The sequence below is a fragment of the Coturnix japonica genome, chromosome 4, assembly GCF_001577835.2.
Source record: "Coturnix japonica isolate 7356 chromosome 4, Coturnix japonica 2.1, whole genome shotgun sequence".
Classification (NCBI taxonomy): domain Eukaryota; kingdom Metazoa; phylum Chordata; class Aves; order Galliformes; family Phasianidae; genus Coturnix; species Coturnix japonica.
In genome coordinates, this window is record NC_029519.1 from 77,058,617 (window position 1) to 77,084,924 (window position 26,308).

General features: G+C 40.0%; 1 long non-coding RNA gene across 4 annotated transcripts in view; it reads right to left on the reverse strand.

Annotated features, from left to right (window-relative positions):
* Positions 1 to 4,793: 4,793 nt before the first annotated feature.
* The window catches only part of LOC107313939, a 58,572-nt gene continuing 37,057 nt past the window's right edge, over positions 4,794 to 26,308 (reverse strand). For 2 of the 4 annotated variants that reach the window (XR_001555261.1, XR_001555259.1), the window contains one exon: positions 4,794 to 6,559. This is a non-coding gene — a long non-coding RNA (uncharacterized LOC107313939). Of the gene's footprint in view, positions 6,560 to 19,828; positions 20,384 to 24,127; positions 24,434 to 26,308 lie in introns of those variants that run through there. The other 2 variants (XR_001555258.2, XR_001555260.2) reach the window with 2 other exon arrangements.

Consider the following 26,308-nt stretch of genomic DNA (forward strand, 5'->3'; position numbering starts at 1 on the left):
CCCCATCACTGCTCTGATGCATCCAATCTCTGTTCATACTTTGATTTTGAATGGCTGTGAGTAGTTAGAGCTGTGCCCCTGTTTCCAGAAGAAACTATGATGCATCATCTCCAAGCATGGTTGCTTGGACTGATCTCATGGCTGACAGCCTTCAGGTGTCTGTCTCTCTTTGGAGGTGTGATGTGGGTTGGAGGGCTGTTTTCTCTTTTTGTTTCTTGTGCACACTGTGATAACTACATGTGACTTTAGTGAAGGGTGCAATCAATAATAGCACTGGTTACGTAAAAATTCTTTGTGGAGCAGCTCCATCAAAATGCACAGTTCTAAGTATTCACTAAGTAGTATAAACAATTTTAATCCAGTAGTTTATATCAAAGGGGTAATGCTGGCTATCAGAACCTAACTGAAGAACTGACAGCTGTTCTCAAGTATAACGGCAAGGCTGACACAGAGCAGACTGAATTTTGTAATCCAGGAAAGCTTACATGAACAGCTTGCGTTCAGGGTGTAGATCCGACGGGCTGTTTGACTATATTTTAATATATATCAATGTATTCAATAATCTAAATAATTTTAATGGAATATTTAAAAAGATAATAGTAATAATAATGCATTTGTGCATCAAGCTGTAGCTGCTCTGCCATAGGTCTACTTTCCACAGGACTGTTCAGAAAACTGCATTGCTTTGACCTCTGTGACTGGCAACCAAGAGTAAATGCTGTAGTTTAGAAGAGCAAACAGACAGGACTGGCACAGGCTGCCCTGAGAGCCGTGGGTGCCCCATATCTGGAGGTGCTCAAGGCTGGGTTGGATGGGGCTCTGGGCAGCCTAAACTGGCGAGGGGAAGCTAGCCCAGGCAAGGGGTTGGAAATGAATCATCTTCAAGGTCCCTTCCAACATAAGCCATTCTATGGTTCTATGACCTTAAAGGAGCCATAGAAAAATACAGCACCAAGCATCAACTTTTGAGTTGTACTGCGCTAAAGCCAAAAGAAAGGCTGAACATGGATTTTTTAGATAGCTGACCAGCTTCAAGATGAAATAACATCGTGAATGAACGGAAGCTAGATTATTATGCTTTCATGTTCGGGCTCTTTAAGGGATTGTATAGGATCCTCTGCTGCTAGCCAGCTTATTATGGGCCTATTTTTAACTAGATAGTTATAAGTTATGGGTATTAAACAGGATGGCCACATCAATGAATTCTATCTTAAATAGAAAATTAAATTTATGCTTGTTGTTTTAAAGTGCTTCTAAAATCCAGATCAAGACCCTTAATCTTAGTTACTTTATTGACAGTCTCTGCCAGTGAAACCAGCTTTGTAGAAGCTAGGATTAATTTACATCATTTCAAAGTAATCAAAATTGCGGAGAAGCATTTTTCACTTACCCATCTATGGAAAAATCACTGTATTTCTCTTTCCATCTTCTGGGGAACCTACAAATTATTGCTTTAGGCATTTATAAAGATAGCTCAGCGTGTGGGATTTCCTAATGAGCCCTACTGAATTCTAGCTTGTGTTTCCTTTGGTGAAGAGAATATGCGTATCCCCAAGTAGGCAAACTGTACAGAGCCTGTTCAGTTTGAGGAATTTTACAGTCCTGAAAGGCTTAAGCATTCCTAGAAAAGTCTGGATTCCCTTCCAAATTGTAATTACAGTCCTTAATAGTATGAGGGTTTCCAGGATGGACTGTATCCAGAAGAGTTCTTCCATTTATCATCTCAACACTTATTTTTTGAGCAACAAAGAGGGCAAACACTAGGGAAAAAGGAAAAGGAAAAAGGAAAAGGAAAAGGAAAGGAAAAGGAAATAGGAAAAGGGAAAAGGAAAAGGAAAAGGAAAAGAAAAGGAAAAGGAAAAAGGAAAAGGAAAGGAAAAGGAAAAGGAAAAGGAAAGAAAGAAAGGAGGAAAGAAAGGAGGAAAGAAAGGAGGAAAGAAAGGAGGAAAGAAAGGAGGAAAGAAAGGAAGGGAAGGAGGCAGGAGAGCTTGAAGGTAAGGAAGGAAGGAAGGAAGGAAAGGGAAGGAAAGGAAGGAAGGCAGGAAGGAAGGAAGAAGGAAAGGAAGGAAGGAAGGAAGGAAGGAAGGAAGGAAGGAAGGAACGGAAGGAAGGGAAGGAAGGAAGGAAGGAAGGAATGGAAGGAAGGAAGGAAGGAAGGAAGGAGGAAGGGTTTTTTTTTTGTTTTTTGTTTTTGTTTTTTTTAAAAGGTTTTCAGTCTTAAGAGACTCATATTCACCTTCGGAAAACAAACAAACAAACAAAACAAACAAACAAAAACCTTTGCAGTTAAGCCAACCATTTCTTGTATGAGCAGAAAGATCTATTAAAAACTTGAGGAATTTCTGCTGAATAAAATATTATACTGCAAATATTTGCTTTGCTTTAATCTGACGCTGCTCCTGCTCTGAATCTATTGACAATGTGGATGGAAAGACATTATCTTTTTTATCTGTATTTTGGTATTTCTGATCTAGTTTCTTTACAGACCATGTTGCATCAGCAGTGCCCTGAAAAACATCATTTGATACTTTGGTAGATGTGGAACTGTGCATCCACTCTTTCCATGCAGAATACATTTGCCGTAGATGCAGATCTTAGCAATTACCAGACAAATTTCTGTGGTCCCAGCTCTCCTTATCTTCACCATTGTTTCATACACACTTACACATCAGACACTATTTTATCAGACTGCCCCTGTGCTGCCATCTGTCACATAGCAACAAAATGAAACAGAATATTGGTGGGAAGGTTCAATCCCTACTGCCATAATCTACTACTGACATAATGGGCCAACAGAATAAAATAGGAGGCACTACTTTCAGAGCAACTCTCATAATTGACTCATCTCTATGCCTCACTTCAGTTGCAGTTTTACCACTCTGGGTGTCTGTTGCAGATTGTAGATAGCTCTGAGCTTGCGGCACCTTGATGAGTATTGTGGTTAGCCTCAGTACTGGTGAGAAAGCACTTTGCTTTCTTCTCAGGATAATAACATCTAGCTCATGAGAAAACAACAGTACAGTCCAAGCTCTCTCCTACCACTATAAAAACTTAATCATAAAGGGCTCATAAATCATGTTATTTATTTGCAGGAGATGCATATGTCCCTTGAGAGGCTGCATACGTATCTCATAGCCATGTGAAGCAGGAGAAATCTCTCTTCCTGGAAATTTCTGTCAATAAAGCAAGCGTTGGCTACTGTGTTCTCTCCAACCATCATGTTAATTCCAGCACATACTTGTATGTGCTCTGCAGTAAAATTAGAGAAAAGAACATCTGGCAAACAATTGATGTTGACCATTGGCATTGATTTCACACTCAGGATATTTAAAACAAATGTTCCGGTACTATTGAGATCTTGACATGTTTATGTTTAGCTCATCAGGTCAGCTGAAACTGCCTGTGTTCGTGGTGATTCCTGATGAGGGATGCTTTGAGCTGCAGATTATTTGGATTATTCTCAGCATGGGGTACAACTCAAAGCTCCTTAGCAGCGTGACTCTCATAACAATGATATAACCCAACAGAAGGTCCCCTGACCTGCCAGCATGCTCATCGCTCCCAGGGAACAGGGAACTGGTGTAGCTAAACACAGTGTTTATGTACTAGTGGGGAAACAGGAATAACTCTCAACAATCTGTGTTTTTTTTTGTTTTTGGTTTGTTTTTTTTTATTTATTTTTGTTTTTGTTTTTTAAGGGTTTAAAGAGCTCTGTGGCATGTTATGACTTTCTTCTGCATTGTACCCAGATTTTGTTTGGAAATGGAGCACATCTCCAGAGGTGACAACAGATTTCTTTTCTTCTTGTCCTCTTCTCAGCTGGAGATGGACACATGCACAGTTTGGTTTGGCATCCTTTGTTCTATCTCTGTATTTTAAAGTAGAGTGGAGATCAGATGGTAAAGTGGTGAGCTAGGCAATGGAGTCCCTAGAAGACTCACAGCTTGTGCAAATAGGCATTTTTTGCCACATCAAGTCAGTGGCAGCTGTGTACAGGGAAATGTGAGGGAAATATAAAATGAATGAGGATGTCTTTGGCTGAGGATTGATATTCTCCATAATACAAAGACAGGTGGCTTCACAGAATCAAAGAATCATAGAACGACATAATGGCTTAGGTTGGAAGGGACCTCAAAGTTCATCCTCTCTCAACCCTTTTCTGTGGGCTGGGTTGCTCCATGCCAGGTCAGGGTGCACATGGCCCCATCCAACCTGGCCTCCAGCACTTCCAAGGATGGGGCATCCACAACTCACTGGGCAGCTTGTGCCAGTGCCTCACCAACCTCTGAGAAAAGAGTTTCTTCTTAACATTTAACCTATACTTTCCCCCTTCTTCACAAGGAATAAACACTTTCCTGTTACTGAATATATTTCACCCCCATCTCTTTTTGTTTCATCTTCAAGCACCAAACCTTTCTATCAAATCCAGATTCCGCAGGTAGGGTCACTCCATCTCCCATCCCAGTAGTAGGGAGTACAAGTTAATTTCTGCCTTTTGGACACACTTTCATATGACGTCTCTTTCACCTTTTTCTGTCCTTTTTCTAAATGTTCCGTTGGGCCTGGTGTTTTGGATGAGTGACAACTCTTTGGGGTTGATTTCTCTTTCTTTCTTTCTTTCTTTCTTTCTTTCTTTCTTTCTTTCTTTCTTTCTTTCTTTCTTTCTTTCTTTCTTTCTTTCTTTCTTTTTCACTTAACTGGAATCATTTCTCCATTCATGGGAGACTGAGACAGTTTTGGTAGGCCCATAAATGCCATAACCCAAAAGAAACAACACATTCAGCAAGCCAGGGTCAATTCAGTGGATCTATATTTCACCAAAACATGCAAATCTGATAAAAAAGAAACACTTCAGGAAACATACTGATTTTGTCAGCACTTCAGTTTGAGAAAACAGCAGGGAGGAACACTTTAAGTCCTGTTGAAATGCACTGTTTTAAAGCGTGGCTATTTTGGTTTTGTTTTCATTTCAGTCAAACTTTTCTTGGTCATTTTAAAATTGAATTGCTTATTTATTTATTTATTTCCTGAAATTGAGTTGTTTCTCTATAAATGAGAACAAAATCAGATGGCAGCTGCTCTTTTATGTTGAATTCTGAAGCTTGCGGGCTTAAGCTTATAAGAAAAAAGATGTATCGAGGTCAGCAGCAATCAGAATGTGTTTCAGCAGAGATCTACACAGTACCAAAAGCTTAGGCAATTCTTCTCATCTCCCATCATCTGGGAGAAAGTAGGCCTGCAAAGGACTCAAATGACAAATTAGTGTGGAATCATTACGAGTAATTTGACTTATGAAATTAGATATTTCTGAACAAACAATAGATTCAGCTTGAACCCCCTTCTTTCCCACAGCTGTCAAACACGGATGTATTTGTGAGGCCTGGGATAAAATTCGATTCAATGTCTTGACAAAATCTTTTTGGAATCAAAGGAAGCAAATGATGTAGCGTGGGTCCTGAAAGCTGATGATGAGCATGCAAGATCCAAATCTGACTGTAAGTCATTGGCACAGTAGGTGAGGCTGCTTAAAACTGAACAGACACAGCATGTCAAATATTTCCAACTTGTTTTTTGTTATACTTCAACATACTCACAGACCATTTGTGTTTGTCAAATAGATGCACTGAAATCTGTTCACATTAACATCACTTCATGACTTCTGAGTAATCATTTCTAAGTGATAAGTTCTACTCACTGCTTCTGATAATTCTTTCAGTCTGCATATGGGGAAAACAGGCACAGTCATATCAACAACAATAGAAAGGGCATATCTAATTCCTCTTATGCCATCACAGCAAAATCAGTCCTGCATAATAACATTACAGCAAGGTAATTGTGCAGTCCTTTACAGCATGGCATGGGAGTAAAACACAGAAAAAAAGTTGGTTGATTCTGGCTTCTTTGCCAGATACACACAAAAAAGTCATTGTTAGAGAAGTCCAAAAAGAAAGAAGCAGCTAGTTGTGTGTCAGCCCATTAACTTTATATTAATGAGCAATTAAAGTGTGTTCACAAGGATACAAGAATAAAAGGAACTGGTTGTTTGCTTATGAACACACAGAGGATCAGAGCAAAAATCAGATTCACTATGTATTTTAATTAATGAACAAAGTTTTTGTTTAATTAATTGCATGAGAGTTGGACAACCCAATCTCATAAAGACTAATTGCTTTCCAGTTAATGCTGGGAACGACCACCGCTTTGCAGGGCTGAGCTCAGGGGTTAATACCACTGTTGCAAGGAGCTGCCACTTAGGGAGGACAAAATGGGGACAAGGGGCCACTGTTCATGAAAAGAGTGTGACGATCCTCTCAGTGTTTCTCCACTCAGTACAAAAAGAACAAGACAGATTTTTATTACAAATGGAAATAACAGGATAACTCCAAACAAACCAGGAAGCTCGACAGGAAGAGATGAGATTTGGAGATGGGGAATGGATACCTTTGGGAGTTCATACATCCACGTGGGAGCAGCGTGCAGGGCAACAGAGGGTGCCATTGTGCCATTGTGCTTCTCCTGCAGGGTGGGTGAGGGTGGTTTTCCCCATGAGCTCTGAGATCTAGCAGATAAAACACAATTGGATTGATTCATTTATAAATATCCAAGAAGCCGTATTTGCACACCAGCTTGGCAATACAAGCAGAAGGGCACTGTGCACGTTTTCATGTATATACGTAGAAATGAACCAACATGCATATTTCTAGGGAAGCACCTAAATGCAATAAAACACACCTCCTAGGAGAACTGTGACAAGTGACCGAAGCACACTTTCCTTCCTAGCTTCATTTGCATTCCATCCACTAAGTTCTTGATCTGTCAGACTGCATGCTCCCAGCTAAGCCCTGTCTCTTCCCCACTCCCCAGTGCTTTGGCATTGGAATATTTCCCCACGAATCTACTCTGGCTCGTGGTCCAGCAGATCAAAGTGCTCAGTTATTGGCAGCATTTGTTTATAGTAAAAAATGTCATAGCTTCACATCTAGATTTAGCACTCGCCTCTTAGTGCTGTAGAAAAGGGATGTTTTTAGATACGAGATGCTCATTCCTAGCTCTCAAGTTATCAGAATTTAAATTTGCAATGTTCTTATGAACAGAGAAGGCTATTTTTGGTCAGGATGAAGGCCTGCGATGGACCAAAGCTAATAAAGCCCATTACTTTATTACAAGGTATGTAAAAAAGTAGTCCTAATTAAATATTTTTGAGCTCTCCTAAACTTTCCTAAAATAGCTGTCTGTGTAAGGGAAGGGGCATAAGCTGAATGCATGACGAGGAGGCACAGTTTTTATGGCACTCCTTTAGCTGCCTGCATTATTTATACCACTTGCTTTGTGCCAAGCCCAAGGTCTGGATGATAAAACCTCTTCCCCCCACTGCCATCTATGCCTTATCCAGATGTCATAGACAAGCTCTTGTAAACTCCATACAGCATTTGCTTCACACAGCAGAAGACACTTGGTGAATAAAATCATGGGTGCCCTTTAAATTACCGTAAAGCAGGCTGAGGTCTTAAAAGCTTAAGAGGAGAAGCTGAGCTGTACAAATGTTGGTGTAAAAGCTCTGTTGTACAAACAGGAGCTGCGTTCCAAAGATGCTGCCACCTTGGATTTCACTAAAAACAACACCTCCCCCTTGCTGAATTATTAGGTCTGTGAATCCTCAGGACAAACGACCTTTATTTTGAGTCTTGTACTTCGCAAGCAACCACATGTGGTGAAGCACTTACTTACCCTGCCAGGCTAAGGAAAAGCTTTCTGTAGATTCAAGAGTTCTGCAGGATCAGCATCCTTTCTTCCACCAGAGCACAGACAATGTGTTGTCACAGTGCAAATGTATATAATATTTGAATATCCATTTCTTAGTGGGGCACTGGCACAGGCTCATCAGGGAGGTGATGGAGTCACCATCCCTGGAGGTGTACAAGAACTGCAGGGATGTGGCACTGAGGGATGTGGGCATGTGGACATTCGTGGGCATGGAAGGGTTGGGTCAGTGGTTGGACTAGATGATCTTAGAGATCTTTTCCAGCCTTAATGATTCTATGAATTTTTGAGTAAAAGTTTGAGTTTCAGTCTGTGATTGAAAGGCAATGCAGCCCTACATCCAATTACCCATCTGTAAGATGGCAGCACTCTAAGTGGAAGAGGATGTCATATTGGGCACTCCGAGGCTGCAACAAAAAGATCACTGCAGTTTCATCTCTATAAGATTTTTCTGAGCAGAAATATGTGCTTAGGGAACTAAGCTGCGTGCTATGCTTGTTGTTCCTGCTTTATATCATGACTCCCATCATGGTGAAATGGTACAAACGCCAAAAACTCCTTACATCATGTCCTTGTTTGTGCAGACTGTTCTGGAAATATTCTTTCCCTTGAGTTTTGCTTTGAATGTGAGGAGGATCAGACCTGTAACAAAAATGTCTCATGGAAAGAGAAATAGCATTACACCATGTGATGAAGACCAAAATAAACGCAAGAAGAACCCCAGATTGGCAATGGCTTGGAAGTAGTTGTTAAGTTTGGTTGCAGATAGCCAGAGACTTTTCTGGGCAGTACCAGGTACTGGTTGGTACATCTCTTAGTACATCCTACATCTTTCCACCACTCTCTGGATTTTATACCTGAGGGCCCAAGCACTGCCTGCTCCCACCAACCTGAAGCTCCTGTTTATTATGCTCTGAGCAACTGATGATTTTGCCCTCCTTCTCAATACCGCCTTGTCCAGTCTTCCTGAAGGAATGAAAGACACAGCTGGGGAAAATCATATAAAACAATATAATCTGCTACAGGTTGTTGTATTATCAGAGTGGGATTTTCAGTAGAGCTTAGCACACGGCCTGAAGCATGTGGTGAAACTCCCCTCATTGCAGAGGGAGTAGACACAGCCTCATGCCAGAAATCATTATGTATATACCTAAGGTAAACCTTAAACCTGTAAACTCCTCCAGAACAGAATCTAATGGCTGATATAAATGAAAAAGGAGTATTTAGCTCCAGTGCACAAGGAACATGGTAGCGGAGGGCATCCACACACATTGCCTGCTTTCTTAGCAACCTGCAGTATGTCAGGCTAATAACCAAACTGTACAAATGACCATTGCCACAGCACCTTTGGGCTAGCAACATAACATCCAGTGTAAAGGAATAAGCATGCTTTTCTTATTGATCTTGTACAAAACTTGCCCCGCTGAAGGGAAACTGTGAATCTGTCTCCTGAAATTCATAAGAGCTGTCATGAGCAGCCAGTTTTTCCTTTGGAACAAGGTAAACTCCCCTGTTCAGACCTTCAAAAGTTTGTGTCTAATGTTGCCAACCTCTCCCTTCCTGTCCCTTCCTTACCTGCCTTTGATGGTGATCCAGGTATTGTTTGGATGACTTATATACCCAATTCTTTACTATTGAAATGCCATCAGCTATAACGGAACAGCTCTTTTTTTACACAGCTACACTGATTGTGTGAAGACTGATAATTTCAGTCATTTTCTTCCATAAACGCTGTGGAATTTCTGCTCATAGATGCTTCCTGCAATTAACAATAAGTCACCGTGGTGCCTGAGCCAGCAGCAGGGACAATCATACAAGAACGAAAGGTGGCATTTTCTGGGATATGTATTAGATATGGAGGCTAGTGGCCTTGCCTGTGGCAGGGGAGTTGGAGCTTGATGATCCTTAAGCTCCCTTCCAACCCAAGACATTCTATGATTCTATGAATCCATGTGCATCTAAATGAGACCTGAGCATCTACCTGCTTTCCACCTTCAGCTAGGAATTGGTTAAGATACGAATCTCCAAAATTTATTCATTCCACGTGTTTACACGTTACAACATAGGGCCATTCAGTGACTTGAGACCTCAGCACTTCTTGACCTGGTAACAGAGGACTCCTTAAAGAGTCTTTCTTGACAGATGTGTTTATGGGCTGGCAAACTGTTGGCTGTGGCCAAGATGATTGTACATTTTCACTTACAGAACTGCACCCTCGCTTGAAACTCTAACACATAACAGTGTGATTGATCTGCTATGCTACATCCATCCTATAATCTAGAATACCACAAAACGCTGAACAAAGTGATGCATTGCTCATTCTGTGAGAAATACTATATAATCAGAGACACTTTCCAGAAAGAGCTTCTATCATTCTGTGTAAAAGTCCTCCCAGAAGCACTCTTGCCCTTCTAAGAATATTTGAAAGACAAGAGTGGTCAGGAAAAACAGAAACTATGGCATGGGGCGATTTCACAGCACTACCACACTTAGAATCCACTCATACTAACATTAAAACAGAGTTATATTAAATGACACGACAAACATGCTAAAAGAGTAGAACTGTAAACAGTCATCACTTATCTTTTTAGTGGCATGCTACACTTCTGCACACACATCTGAAATACACCCAAAAGGATGCTGTTTTTGTTAGAGAGCACACAAAACATAGTTAAGATTTAACTTCATGATTCAAAAACTGCATCTTCATTCAACTTCCTGGCCTACACCAATGCTACATCACCTTCAGAGCTATGTGGGATGGATTGTTGGCCACTGCAGTACCAGGCTGCAAGGTACAAACCAGTGCCTGAACATTGTTGCCTGGGTCAGGGGGTTCATTACTCGCTCTGTGGCACCTGTCAGCATCTTACCCCAAGCTTCCATTCTAAATTTATGAATAGGTACTCAGGCACAGCACACAGGCATTATACATGATCTTCAGCATAAAAAAGGATCATGCCCTTATCAGTTTTCTACAGTAATTTGCTAAATGTCATTGCCCTTACCCAGGTCTCATTCTGCAGAGCCCTGGCACGCTGCAGTCCTGCTAAAGGCAGTTTGTCCTTCCCTTTGCACTCACGAGTGTTTGCTCTGTCATGAGATCTTCTGAATGCTGGATGTTTGATAGGCCAATTAGCTGCCTGAGTAAATATTTTTACTTGCTCTCATTGAATGCTAAAGCCAATGTTTTAACTGAAAATAGCTTGGGGTAAGTATCATTGGTTTTAAATGAATTTTAGAGTAAATTCTCTTTGTGGACTCATGGATTAGTGCTCTTATGCTTTTAAAAGTGCACCATACAACACTGCAGAGAAATAACATTTTAACCACTTGAACTATTAGATTTTAGACTCACCTATTTTTGGAAGGCTATCCTACATTTTTCATGGAAAAGTAAGGGAAAATATGATAGTCCAAAAACAGTGATACAGGTCTATTGCTGACAGAGATTTATATGTCAGAAGTGTCTGGTTTTAGTTACTGTCTACTTTGCTGCAGCCTAAAGAGATGTTACACAAAAAAGAATATTAATAAACTCTAGGCTGGTTCTTATTCAAGAACATTTGAATGATAAACCAGAATTTTGTAAATTACAAAGGTAAAATCCTGGTTTGGATGATGAACTACTTTCGACATTACTTGATATAAGAACTTAGCATGGATCTTTTTGAAATATGGCTCTATTACCATTCATATAGAGGACATTTCCTTTTCTTGATTCAGTCGTGAAAAAATCCAACTTACTGATAGCCCATATATTAGTAATTCTTTCACACATTACTACAGCATAATATATTTGGCTGCACTTGCTTCAAACAGGTCCACTCTACCCATATGGTCTGGCTATATTATTTCTTGCTCCCATCTGTTTTAAGTTACCATTCTTGAGCTACAGTTTTCAAGAGATGCTCCCTAGCTACATGCACAAAGGCTGTTTCTGAAAGAAAATGTGAACAACAGGTGACTTCTACACTCTGTTTCACATCTGTTCAAGGTTCACTGAGGTCAGTGGAGTCTATTGATGTAGATTTTGGCTTGACAGTCTGTAAAACCTCATTTTGCCTCCATGGTCTATGTGTTACAAAAGCCCAGAGGCCTGGTTTGGAAATCCTTGATTCCCATGAATACTCCTGATGGTGAGAAGTTTCCTGAAAGAAGTTGTCTTTCATTTTCATGTCCCCATTCAATTCCTTCTCCACCAGGTTTGTGAGTAACAACTACATCCTACACGCTGGAGAAGTAAAACAACAAGCCTGGCCTGAAGCTTTGCCATTCTTAGCAAATAGATTTAAAAAGTCAAAATCAAGAAGAGATTTTGCCTGCTTTCACTAATGTTTTGTTGAGTCAGGATTGGATGGGAAGCCTGGAGAGGAAAACCAGACAACAAGACCATCTCCTACCACCCAGCCCTGCTCCATGCTCACTGGGTGGTAAGACCTTCAAAGCCACTTCCTTGTTAGGAAGTCCATAATCTTCTCCTTTCTTGTTCTCTCCTGAAACTTGATGTTCCCAGCATAGTGAAGCCATTTGACATTACTGATCTCTCCTAAACACCTGCTATCAAATGCATCAAATCTTTTCTTGTCAGCTTGCGTAATGCCCCAGGTCTTCGCAGCATCGAGCAAAACTGATACCACACAGCTGTTGTAGAGTCTTATTTTTTGTTTTGCAGACATGTCACTACCCCATACTTTTGCCCTTGAATTTATTTACATTGATCTTCACTTTCTACTGGTCAAGCTTAAAATGACATCAGACAAAATCCAGACAGAGTGGTCCAGAGTACTGGGAAAGGAAATAAAACAAAAACACGAATGCTGCCATGATTGCAACGGATGTCAAAGAGGAAGGGCAAAGCCATTATTTCTTTTCCTCAATAAACCCAAAGCTGTTATTTAATCAAAAGCTTTGCTGTTTATTTCTGGTGAATATTTCAAAATATAGGGTTGGGCTTTTTTTGTGTAAGGCGATCTTATTGGTGAGCATTTGAGCTCACCAAAGAGGAGCCAAAGGACCTGGCAATTCTCGTTAATAGTTTGACAGATAACATTTATGAAACCCCGTAAAAAAGAAGAACAGAAGGCAGTGAATCTTAGATAATTTATTCACTATGAAGGACTGGTTTTCTTTTTCAGAAGGGAAAAACTGTGATATTATTGAGTTTGCTGGTTAAATTCTGCATCAAAATGTGTAAAGAAACAACGTAGTGGGAAAAAAAAAAAAAAAAAAAGAAAGTGAAAGCTCTGTATGTAATTGTTTTCATTTGTCCAGAGGTCAGTATTAGCTTTAACTACAATCCTTACAAGATCTTTTTGCTCTTTCTAAAAGTCACAGACAGTGTAAAAGAGAACAGACATCAGACTATGCTACTGATTTTTAAATTAATATTTGCTAATTTACTATGTCTTCTTTTAACACTTCCTTTGTTTATGTCAGTGTAGAATAGAAAAATGTGTGTATATGTCCATTGATTTTAGCAATGAATATGGGAAAAAAATCAAGATAAGAGAAAAATATCTACTGAAAAAGACTGGTTGTGTAGAATAGATTTTGTTTATAGAGAAACCCCAAGAAGCATTTATCCAATATACAATCAGACTATGCCAGCCCAGGCAGAGCACTGCATATTCAGTAAAGATAAAATAATTATGCTGCAAAATAAAGAAAACTTCCTGCCTTAAATTCCAAAATCCAAAGAAAATGAATGCAATGTGATCTAGACATAAAAAGTTATATTAAGCATTAAGCCATAAGCATAAACGATTAAATAAATCTAGATTATTCAGTATGGAAAAGATCATTAATAATATGAACAGTATGTACAATTTTTGTTTTCAAACACAATGTTATTATATTTTTATTATATTTTTAATTATTATAGTTTATTTTGATAAATTTTTACATATTTTATAATTTTTAATTATTATATTTTATTATCAGAAACAGAATTGCATTTCAATAAAGCATTATTGAAAATAAATACTAATATATAAAAATAATATTTTTCAGGTAACTCATATAGTTATCTAATACTAATTTCTTATTATAACATACATTACAAATAATATTTTTTATGTCACATATACATATTACATGTATTATTCAGTTTACAATGTGACTTCTCTGGCATTGAAGGTAACACTATAAATTATTTGTTTGCTTTGATTTATCTTCTTCCTCATTACAAATCACATAAACATAAAAATATCAAATATAAGACTGATTGTACCTGTAATTCTGTAGTTCATCTCTCTACACACGTATTTCATGAGGGTCCTGAAATTATTGTTTCTTTCAAAGGAAAATGTTAACACATGAGTGAGGCACAAATTGATTACTTCATTCAGTAATTAAACATATAAACCTTGTCTGGGACCTTTTTTTACATTGCCCGTTCCAAATATTGACTTTTTATCTTCTATTATTTTATATCTAAAGAGATATAAAATAAATAATTGGATCCTCAGTGCGTCTTTAAAATGCCCACTTCAAAAGTTAGACGCTTTAGCAGCATGATAAAGAAATGAAAGCAAGCTGAAAGGAGGTTCAGTCCATTTCATAAAACTTCTCTGGAACAACAGAAGAGCTTTAAAATCAAATACTGAATTTTCATGGTCACTTTCAGATTCGGGGTCCAGATTAATAGAGGAAGAACAGATTCCTAAGAATTATTGGACTAAGATCTTCCCATAATTTAGTTTTGGAACCGTTCTCATAGCCTTTTCTCAGCAGAGAACAATCGCTGTCACCCAAACTCAAAGCATTTCTTTCTTCTGAAGCTGATACCAAAAATTGTTACCATCAGAATTTGCAAAAAAACACGTTCAAATATTTGAGTTGCAATTTAAAACAAGAACAGTTTGCAGGGATAATTTTAATGTTAGTGTGTCACATAATCCAGGTACACATCCCACTTACATCCCACTTTCAGTTGAATTATGCTTTGAACCCTACGGTAGCGCAGCACTGAGAAAGCATTTTACAAGCTTTAAAGCATGGGGTGGGCACTGTACAGAACCTGTCCTTTTAGAGCAAGAGTGAAATCAGACAAAGGTGACTTTCAACCCTCTTTTTTTTTTCTGCCAAGTTGTTCTATGAACACAAAAAGGCCAATTATATGTGTCTGAGGTCACTATGTCTGGGTACTGAGGGGACAAATTCAGAGCAGCAAGGTTACCTGCATAAAGATAAAGCAGAGGTGGTTTTCACAAGAACTATTAGCAACATGCAATGTGATCTTGTTTCTCTTAACTATGAGAGTTTGGATTATTTATTTTTTTAGTTTATTCATGTATTTATTCTTTATGGGAGCATGTTGTGATTTTTTTCCCTTAAATTTATGGCTCTTCAAATGTAACCAAAATAAACAGCAGGTCCCCATCCCATCCAAAATGCAATGCAAGCTTCAAACTTCCCTTTGCCTGGAAAAAGATCCTAGCATCTAATATAGCTGCAAACTAGCTCAGATTATCCCCAAAATCTCAGAATCCAGTATAGTTTGTTTTCCATATGAATAACATCAGAGCACCACAGAATCATAAAATGGGTTTGAAGGGGCATCGAAGATCACCTAGTTCCAACTCTCTGCCGTGGGCAGGGTTGCTGACCATTAGATCAAAATACCAAGTACCCAATCCAACCCAGCCTTGAACACCTCCATGAACATCAGGCAGAAAACACTGAAGAAAGTAAAATCCAACTCTCTCCCATGTTTCAAACTGGTAAATTTTTTTTCTTGCCTCTGTCTCGAACAGGAATATAGTTCTTTTTATGTCTGTACTCATGATTTCCAGAGAGAGCTCCCATGAAATCTCACTCTGTAGGAGAGCATGGTGGATGGATTGCAAAGAAAAATGGAAACAGCTGCTCCTAAGCTGTGATGGTATAGAAGAAAGGTGAAGAAAAATTTAATTTGAGAAAAAAAACAGAACAGAAATTGTGCACAAAACATGCCATTGAGATAAAGCAGCTTAGTGCACCCTGCACTCTCACCCAGACTATGATTTAATTTGCTTTAGGAATAGAGAGCTCCAGCTCAATGTTTAAACTTTCCCCAAAGCCTGTACCCATCAGTGTCCTTTCCCTGTGCCAAAGGTGCCTGTAAGAGCTGAATTTCGGTAATGCTCCAAAAAATCACGTGGAAGTTCAGCCGAGAGAGGGTTAGAAATTGGCTACTGTCCTGAATGAAGAAGAAAACTCTGAGATCTGAGTTGGCAGATTTAGAGGTGTTGCTCACAAATGCAAGAGACAACAGGGTTGGAGGGGGAGGCCGAAAGCAACACAGAGCAATTACATTCAGTGAGTTTTACCCTGCAGAGCTTACCCAGGTGGACAGTCTCATTAACAACAATTAACATCCCATTTCCAGGCATGGATTGTAAAAGTACGAGGGTAATCACCAACTCAAAGCTGAAGTAACATTTAAAGTCAGTTTTACTGCAGGTCCAAGTCAAACAAACCAGATCTGAGTTTCCGCAGATGCTCAGTGGTCTCATGTGCTGTTTCTGGGCAACAGGGAGGCTGTTATACAAACAACTTCAACAGCTCCAGCAGGGCAAAACTGTGCTTTATTCAAACACTTTCTGAATGGTGACTAATTGCGCGCCGCCTCCCTGCTTATTTATTATTTTGCATTAGGTGACCATGTTACCAGTGCGGCTTTGCGTGGAGAACATCAAAGGGAGAGTCAGAAGTTATCGGAGTGCTCTTATCTTTTGTAGCCAACACGGTTTCCCATCTGTCTTGCATTTTGTGCATTTTAACACGTTAAACTCATTGTGGTTCAGAAAAGCTTTTCTAGAGCCTGCCTGGCTGGTGCACGCCCTGCTTCAAACCCTGCTCCCCCAAACGCTCAAATACTTAAGATACTTTGCACATCTGAACAGTCCCATTGACCCGGTGGGAATATCAGAGTGGGTAAGTGTCTGCAAGATGCAGATCCGACATCCAAAGTGAGCTGAGAAGCAGAAGCCAAAAGGGGTCAGAGTGGAGGAAGGACATGATAAAAACACAGTGACTAGTGAACATCGGGCTGAGAGATCAGGTGTTAATATTTAACTTCTCATAATAAAACAATAAGGAACTTCTTGTGACACAGGTAAGATAACACACTGAAAAATGACAGAAGGAAATACTGGTATTTAATCAAGGCTCATAATTCTCCTGTGCAGCTCTTGATCATGCTGGAAAGTAATCAAAAATATAACAAGGGAACTATTGTACCTCTTCCTAGCTGTGGAAGAATGAGAGCTACACAGGGTGATTATACAAAGAAAAAGGTACAGCAACAATCATGAGAGAATTCCTCAGCACAGAGTGAAACATGCTGCAAAAATGACTGACACTGATTTTAGAGTCTGGGTAATATCTACCACAGCTGAAAAAGGAAGCAGCGCAAATACGATGCACTCCCCTCTTCAGCAAGAGCTTCTTCAGCAAGAAGGGAGAAAAGAGGCAGCTGAGAAAAAGAGGTTTACACTTTGGGATGGAAAGTATTTTGAAGCAGAGAACTGTGTAGTTAAATATATTCGCAGAGCAATCCTGCACGCTAGTACAGAGAGGTACTATTAATCCAGAAAAGGAAGTTTTAAAAAATATCAGTTGGGGGGGGGGAAATAATAATGCTGGAGATGCACATGCTTCAGGGTACCACTTCTCATTCAGAGTTTAAATGCAATTGCTGGGATTTGATACACAGCAAAATGAGCCCTTCCATTGACTTTGACAGCCCAGCATAAGGACGTGAGCATGATTTGGTCTTGGTTTTGGCACTGCGCCTTGATCTGAGTAAATGTGACCAACTGGTATTCTACAGAAATACAGTTTCCTGGATGTAGGGTAACTTGCATTGACTAGCTGACCCATTACAATTCACTTACCCTCATTACAGGGATGAAATGCAAACGTTCCAAAGCAACAACTACCAGCAAACCTGACACAGCTGAAGCATCTCAAAACACTGCATTCTGGAGTTAAAATTAAAAAATCCCAGCTCCCTCCTTCACCCTCTTGCAATCTGAACAACTTTCACAATAGCAGCACTGAGGAGCTAATGAAACACAGGGCTCTGGGTGGAGTGTGAGGCTTTGATATGAGCGGTATATGAGTGCCTGTCAGCTGGAGCTGATGAGTGCCCAGAGCTGCAGCTCTCAGCTTGAGCAGATGCAATGGGAGCAGAGCAAGGAGAGAGCACAGAAAGCAGCAGCCATGCAGCAGGGCAAAATGCCTGTTTGTCTAAGCTGAAATGCACTGCAGCAGCTTCCCAAATCTGACAAACACCTGGAGAAGGGGTTTGGGGATATATGTAGGAAAGCCCCACAGTGCTGGATGACGGCACTTCTATGAGAGGCTGCAAAACAGGACACAAAAATGGTATTTCAGGGTTCTCTTTGTATTCTATGTACTTTGAGGGGCTCTGGTGCAGGAGGTGCTGAACATCATCTCATTGGGCCCTCAAGGCTCGGCACAGCCCTGAAAATTCACATCCTTCTGCTTATTTCTCTCTCAATACCTGCAAGACTCCCTCTTTGCTGCAATCCATGCCAGTAACCAGCTTAGGTAAGAAACTGCTGTTTTCTGTGCATTAACACAGCTCTCCACTGCCTTCATCAACACGCACAAGTCACACAAAACCTCTTTGTGTCTTTGTTCAGTGTGATTTGTTTTAAACGCCGCTACTGTGTTTCTGAAGGTTGTGCTGTCACTTAACTATTTAACACTGAGCTCGTGCGTGTAATATTCTCTCATATATTCTCACATTGCCTGAGATGGTTCAGAACCTTTCACTTAAATTCTCCATTATTTTATCAATCCAGCATCTCAGGCATCTCTAGGAGGCTGAAATTACACAATTAGGATGCCTGTTGGTGATATTTCCCCCCCCCTCCATGATATCTCCTGCTGCTCTCATAACTTTCTGCAGCTCATTTTAGTTTTTCTTTCTTCATCTGTTCTGCAGAGCTCCAATAATTTCCTTCTCCAAATGTCAGTGCACAGCTAACTTCATTAGCTGCCTTTTGGGTAATGAAATGCAAACTATGATCACTTATCGAGCCTAGTAATCAACGATAATTTGAATATAATGTAGCCTCAAAATTAATAGCCCTGAAACAAATAAGAATAATGGGCTCTAAGGAAAATTACCAAAGACTGAGAACAGCAGGCTTTCTTTAAACGTGTCTTTAAAAATAAATTGCATATTAATAATTCTATTATTCAACAGGGAACAACAAAAAATAAAGTATATTTTCATATTTACAACATACTCTGGAAAAGCCACATTATTTTTAATACTACTTCTCACAAATCAGCTTAATGGTAAGATACTGTAGGCTTTGTCTCACATTTAAATAGAATGTTTATTTCATCCTGGAGAGAGATGTTATTTTAACTTTAAGATTATTGTTGCTTACAAGCCTGTTGTAGAGCAACATGAGCGCTGGCAAATGGAAATATGGACCATCCCCCCCCCTCACTATGTTTAAAAATTAAGGTGTTTTTTTGTTTTTTTGTTTTTTTCCCTCCAGCACAGAAAAATACTTATTTTGACAAAGGACAGCAATCAGGGACACTAAAGCTAACTGCTGCCTGAAGCCATAAACATCTGGTGGCTATTTTAATTGCATTGTGAACTAACCACAAAATCTTCTACTAAAAGAATAGAAATATTTCCCCTGTGCAATATCATATTTTAGAATTCCTCTCTTCTGAATCAATGTCAGACATGATTACAGGACAATGGAGCCTGTGTTTTCGTCCCCGCATCTCCTTGAGAATGCTGCACAGACTTATTGCAATTATAGCGTTGCTCAAAGATTTGCGTTTGCTCGGCAGTGCTTCAGGTTATCGCCAAAAGCATGGAGAGAGCAACATCACGCTTGAAGCATGGTCATGTCTTTGCAAATGAAGCAAACAGATTAGTACATACAGAAACACGGGATGTTAGAATGCACACATACAAAAGCACACAACTCAGTGTATCTACAAACATATATATACACGTATATTTACAGACATTCATACATATACATACATTTTGCATTCAGAAAGTTGTAATAGAACCTACCTACATTTGAATAAAAATTGTTGTTAATAAAATACTTGCATGAGTTGTACAGGGACCTTCTAAATGTCTCTGCTTCCTGGGAGACCAAATGACCTCTTTTTTACAGATACTAAGATCAAAGCTCTTGGTTTAGATACTCCAGCTGTCTCTCCCGTTGGCATCTGACATGCAACCCAGTCCATTTAGAATCAGGGGGCATGTAAACATTTTAACCCTTGGCAGCAGTATCTAACAAAGATGCTAGCAATAAATGGCCCGGGCCAAATCACATTTGGTGTCCTTCCTTTGAAGTCCACACAGGCACTGTACCCTATGGTTTTGACAAAGAGCCAAGTCCAAAAAAAGTATGTAGGCTCTTGAAGTTGGCTGGATGTGGACTTTGGGATGCAGGGTGGCTCCACACAGCCGAACTGCTGCCTCACAACTCACCGCATGTTTCTCTGCCTGACCTTGGAGGGTCTTTGCCCACAGCTAGGCTTCACTCTACCAGCCCAACTTGAGAGGCAATTGTAGCCCTAAGCAGAGGGGCACGATCATCCCTTACACAAAACACCTGCTGATGTGCATGTGGGTCACATGTACTGACTGACTTAGAATCTGCATTTATTAAATATTTTCTTTTTTAAAAAAAAAAAAAACAACAAACAAACCGTTGCCACAGGAGGGTGCCATTTTTCTGTTTAAGCCCTCAGTTGGTCAAGTCCCTTGCTCAAAACTGTCACAGATTCAAATCTCTCTTCAGAAGCCCTAGAAGAGCAGGAAATGAAGGATGCATGCTTGGGAGAAGGGGTTTGGCATGCCTGTGTCCTTCCTCCTAAGGACAACCCAGTTCCTTAAGGATAGGTGAGCAAACAACATCAAAATAAGTTTATGAGTGAAAGCACTTCTGGAGAGGACTTGGGCAGTCTGATCTTCTGGGTGGCAACCCAGAGCACAGCACAGGCATCGTAACTAGACGATGTTTAAGGTCCCTTCTAACGCAAACCTCTCTATGATTCCGGGATTCTATTAGCCTATGATTAAATGACTTCTAGTTCTCACTGGCAGGTTTGTTTCTGTCGCACTGCTGGAAGAGAAATAGCAGTAGAGCTGCAGTCTTCTCTCACAGAGTCTGAGTCGCTCACTCAACAGTCTTTGAAGAAACAGCATGAGCCCCCATTCCATTGACTGCCATTCCTGGCAGCTACATTCTACAAAAGGGATGAGCTTCCTACCCAGATAAAGCCTACCACATTGGTTTGTCTGTGGTTTAAAGGCCACCCTACCCACAGGAGCCCAGGGAATTAATTTGAGTTTCCAGCTTCACTTTGGGTTCAGGTGCTTAAATACTTCAGTATCAAAATACCCAAAGTGCTCCAGGCCACCTATGCACAAACCAGCTCGTGTGCTTAGCCAGTGAGATGTGCCACAGGTCTGCTCTGCCTCTTTGATAACAAGTGCCACAACTACCTCTTATGAGGCAAGGAAGAGCATGCTCAGCATCACTTGACGTTGTAGGAAGGAAGAGGAGGGCACTACAGGCCCGAGTTAACCCATCTCAGAGACACCACTCCTGCAAGGTGGGAGCTGCAAAGCCAACTCTGATGGTTTGTTGCCTGGCAGAAGAGCTGGGACTCAAGGACACAGATGAGATGGCAGGAGCAGGTTCTCAGGAAGAGACCCAAGGACCTTTTTCTGCCCATTTAGTCAACTGAAGGGGCAGAAGCAGTCCTCATGGCGGCAATCCAGGAGTTCTCCTTCTCCAGCATGACTTAAGTTCGCAAAGCTGTTTTGGTCGTTGCACTACTTTTTCCTGCCATGCTCATCCAGGAGCTTGGCACCTGCAGAAGGTTGACTTTCAGGCACATCCCATTCCTTGCTCCTTTTGGTGCCATTTTCCCTTTGGACAACCATGTCCTCAAAGATCTCTCTCCCTTGTGCTCATCCACAGAACAGTCCACTGCTGTCTGTTTATGGGCAAATTTAGATAAAAAGCCCATTTATGGAACAATTCTCAAGTCCCAGAAAAATTAAGCACCAGCAGGCTTGTACCTATGCTGCTTTCTTTCCTGACGTTGCTTTCAGGGGCTCCTCCAAGTTGGAAGCCACTTCACCCATGTGCATGGCTCCCCATAGCATGCACTCTGTCATCCAGGCTGTAGTAAATGGCACTAATAAAGTACTATTAAACTCACAGATATTCAAAACTATGCTTAGAGATGCATTAGTAGGTTTCAGCTCATTTAATTATTTAAAGTTAATAGCTATCACTATCAACTGCAAATAAAGCTTCTATCGGCACTGTAAGCACCAAAGAATGTATTTGCATTCGACATCTATTGCCAGTAACTGTGCAAGTATTTTATACCAATAAAGATCTCAGCAAACATGATCCAGGGAGGTCAATGAAAGGGGAAAGTATAAAATAATGCTAATCTCTGAAGGGTTTGTTTTTTTTTTTCCATTATTCTTTCTCATAGAATTTCAGCTATTGTGTCTTGCTAGATTTGCAGCTTTTAAATATGTGCTCACTAACTCAAACTTTACTGAGGCTTAATATTCATTTTAAAGTTATGCTTTAAAAATAATAATAATAAAAAAGATAAAACAATTTGTCTACCCCATTATAGATTACAAACAAGTGCACTTCAAGCATGATTTGGTTGTTAACTGACTGTAATCATATCACTGCATTTATTTCCATTTCCAGATGATGTTACAAAAAAAACCTCAGCATGGAGGGATTTCCTAATAACGCAAATGGAGGTGGAAATGTTAAACTAAATCCTTCCCCAACTTTCTCTAATTAATGCAGAGTTGTATACAAAGCTTTTAGTCAAGAAATTCAAGAAATCAGCATAACTTTTGTGTGAGTAGTGCTACCTAACCAGAAAGGCTGAAACCTGGATTCCAAGCGTACCAATCCTGCACTTCGCTATCAATTGCTGATATGGATCACTGGTCACAGCTCTAATTGACTGATTACACAAAAGCACTTTGCAAAATCAAGGCTAAGCTTCTGCAAAGTAGGAGCTGCAGTTCCTAGCAACTGGTTCCAGCAGAGCTTCAAAGTTTGCATAAAGCCACCGAAATTGAATTTGCTGACTTAAAAGCAAAACTTGGGGGATTTGCTTTGGACATTTACAGACTCTGAAGGAATAATGAATAGAACTGGAACAGCCAGATGAAACAGTGATTGCAAGGGTATAAACTGAGTAGCGGTGTTTAAAAACATGTTTTGTGTCTGGCTTCAAGTGAAAAGAAGGATTTAGATCAGAATTGGTGTTAAGGTTGGAAGATCAGATTTTGATTTGCCGATAGCAAAAGTCAGATGAATGTGGGGAAAAATAATAGCACAGACTAGCAAGCTTCTAAAATATGATTTCATTGATAGGAAGAGAGCTTGTTTTCCCTTCACCTATTTTCAAACCTAATCAAATTAACCAGCACCTTGTCTATGTATTTACACTGTAATCTCAAATCTAATTCTGTGAATAGCCTTGAGACATCTTTTGTCTGTTGCCTTGAAAACACGAAGAAAAGCAGAGAGAGAAAGGAAAGCATAATCAAAATACCAAGTAGTAACTAAAGACCTGAATATCAAATTGTTTCATTGTAATGATTATTTAGAAAGAAGCCATCTCACTTCCAGTATGCACCATAATCTTACATGGCAAACAGCGGAATATCAGACAAGGAGTGCAGAATTTAGGTAATAAATTAGTCACATCCAGCATAATAAGATTTTGTGTTCTATTTCTGCAGCACCACATTATCCGTTTTATGAAGTCTAGAGTATGTTTAAAGAGACCCTCACAGTTTTCATGGACATTTCAGCAACTCAAGAACAGAAGCCACTATAAGAGTGCAACCTAATAAATTCTACTAAACCAGTAGGTTTTTCTTCTTTGTTTGAAATTCATAGAGGAGATAAATGAGTTAAAATAACAAGGAGGAAAATTACCTTCCTGTAAACCTTTGCTGATTTCTAGTTTATGGAAAAAGACAAATGTAATTTGGGACAGCAGATTTGTATTAAAATGTGACCCTTCACAACTGGAATGCGCATAATGTGTGGCAGTTGAAAGATCTGCTTTATAACCCTGTCACTTCTTTAACAGCCTCACATGCTATAATTTCTGCATTCAATTTCCTGTACATATGTACGACAGCTTTCCCAAGGGAACTGGGTTCCCCTGCAGTCCTCCTTCTTCTCCTCACCACTAGTGTTCTCTAGCTGTTGGAACGGGGGAAAAAAAGAAAAAAGAGGATGAAAAAAGAAACAGGAAGGAGAAAAAGGCCATAAAAAATAACACTTACTGTATTTATGAAGCAGTGAACAAGTTTGTATTCTCTGCTACCAGTGAAATGGAAAAGTTCGTGGCTGTGCCATAGCTCTGCTCTCTGAAGAGCTGCCTATCCTGGCAGCTGTTGGGTGGGAACATGAAATGCAGAATTCCCCTTTCCTTTTCCATACTTTCCACTTGGAGTAGAAGCCAGGGAAGGGTTAATTCCCGCATTGCAGCTAGGGGAGGTAGTCCTGGGCAGGCTATGTCAAGATGTAGTAAAGATGTCACCTAGTTTTAATGTCATCATGGTAGCCCAAAGCTGTCATAGCATACATCGTTTAACTCACAATTTATTATTTGGCATGGGAAATCATAAGGAAATCCTTTACTTAACAATGGAAAGTGCTTTCAGCCTGTTTGATAGCTGACACTTCCTTGTCTATTGTTATTGCATCTGATGCAGGAATGGCTGGGGGAAATTGGTAGTCCAGGTTATGCCCAGAGGGCTGACCAGACAACTGATTATCTCCTCTGTCTGTGTAACTCATTTACAGCAATAAAATGAAACCAAGTATTGAACTACAAACAGAAATTTTATGTACTCTGTTATCTCTGTTAACTAATGCTCTAGGCTTTTAAAGTTGGCTTTGTGTAGATAAGGAGCCTCAATGCTTTCAAGAAAACCATTCATGCCCAACACCAGATATTAACATCATCCTTGCCAGCACTGGAATTTGGAAAGGACAAGTCCTGTAGCACTTACAGATGTGAGGTCATCTGTCTTGTAGTACGCAACAGTACTTCCACTCTGCTACTACCTGTACATTCCAGTTCATGAATGTACATAGCCTATGCATATTTAAAGTCCGCACATACATATACCTCCATGCTTATATGTATGAAATCCAGAATATTCACCAGCTATGAGTGTGAGTCTGGTATTGTAACTTTGAACTAAGACTGGTTTGTTTTTGTGGCAGACATCATCCCTGGTTTTGGCATCATCATTGTAATACTGTAATACGATGAAAAGTACAGCAATAGGAGCAAGGTGGCACAATCCTAGGCTACAGCTAATGAGAACGAGCCCAAATGCAGCAGCTGTAGAAACAAAAGAAGAAAAACTGCTTACCTATGGAAGGCCCCTGATAGGCAGGGATCTCCAGCAAGATACCTTCTTTTCCACTGCCAACCCTTAAATGAGGTCTGAGAAGGGCTGGAAGGGCTTACTCCACCCCTTACAGTCACCCAGGTTCATTGCATACACCTGAGCTCCCCTGAGTTGGCCCTGCCAACAGTTCCGTCACTGTTGCAGGCTGTGACTTAGCATTTCCGTTACGGTCATGTTCTCCTCAAGCTGCTTAGCACAGCTTTGCTGTTTTGGCAGGTGAGGAAATTCTCAAGGAAACCTAAATATTGCACAATGAGGGACTTGCAGGTGTATTTAGAACACAGATGGTGGCAATAGTTCCAGAAAATTTAAATGACTTTTTTTTCCCCATTTTTCTTCATCTTTTTGTAATAGACAATAACAATCTTAGAAACAATTTGGTCAGACACTGCAGCTTACTACATCCAAATTTATCAAGAAATGCAACAAAGCAGTCAAGATATTAAAGAAATTTTCCAATTCCTTTAAAAGCATCAAGTGATGTAGCAAAATAAACTCCCATCTGGATAATTTTTATTGACATGGTAGCGTATATAGCCTGAAGAAGCTGCCACCTTTGATTTGTTTCATTCAGCAATGAGATAAATGAGCCTTAGCTCTCCAGTGATATCATCAACAAAAACATTAGTGTGGCTTCCATGCAATTTATCTCCTGTTGTGACACATCCTCCATCCTGCTGTCACAACCAATATTTCTGCAGCTGGAGACACTATGCAATGATCACAGCAGCCCAAAGCAGGTACACCTATGGCGAGTGAGAACAGGGAATCAGGGGGTCTGGATCAGGAAACAGAGCTGGACTCAATGATCCTTGTGGGTCCCTTCCAGCTTAGAATAGTCTATGATCCTGTGAGTGCACATTCTAGAAAGAATGTCCTAAACTTTGTTTCCCAGTTCCCTCTTGCTGTAGGCGTACCTACCTAATATTTGCCTTCATTAATACTCAGTCTTGGAACTCAAGAATTAAGACCCTCAAAACTGCAAATCTTGTATTTGACAATCAAAGCATGCAGATGATATGGACTCCTTCAAAGTGCTTA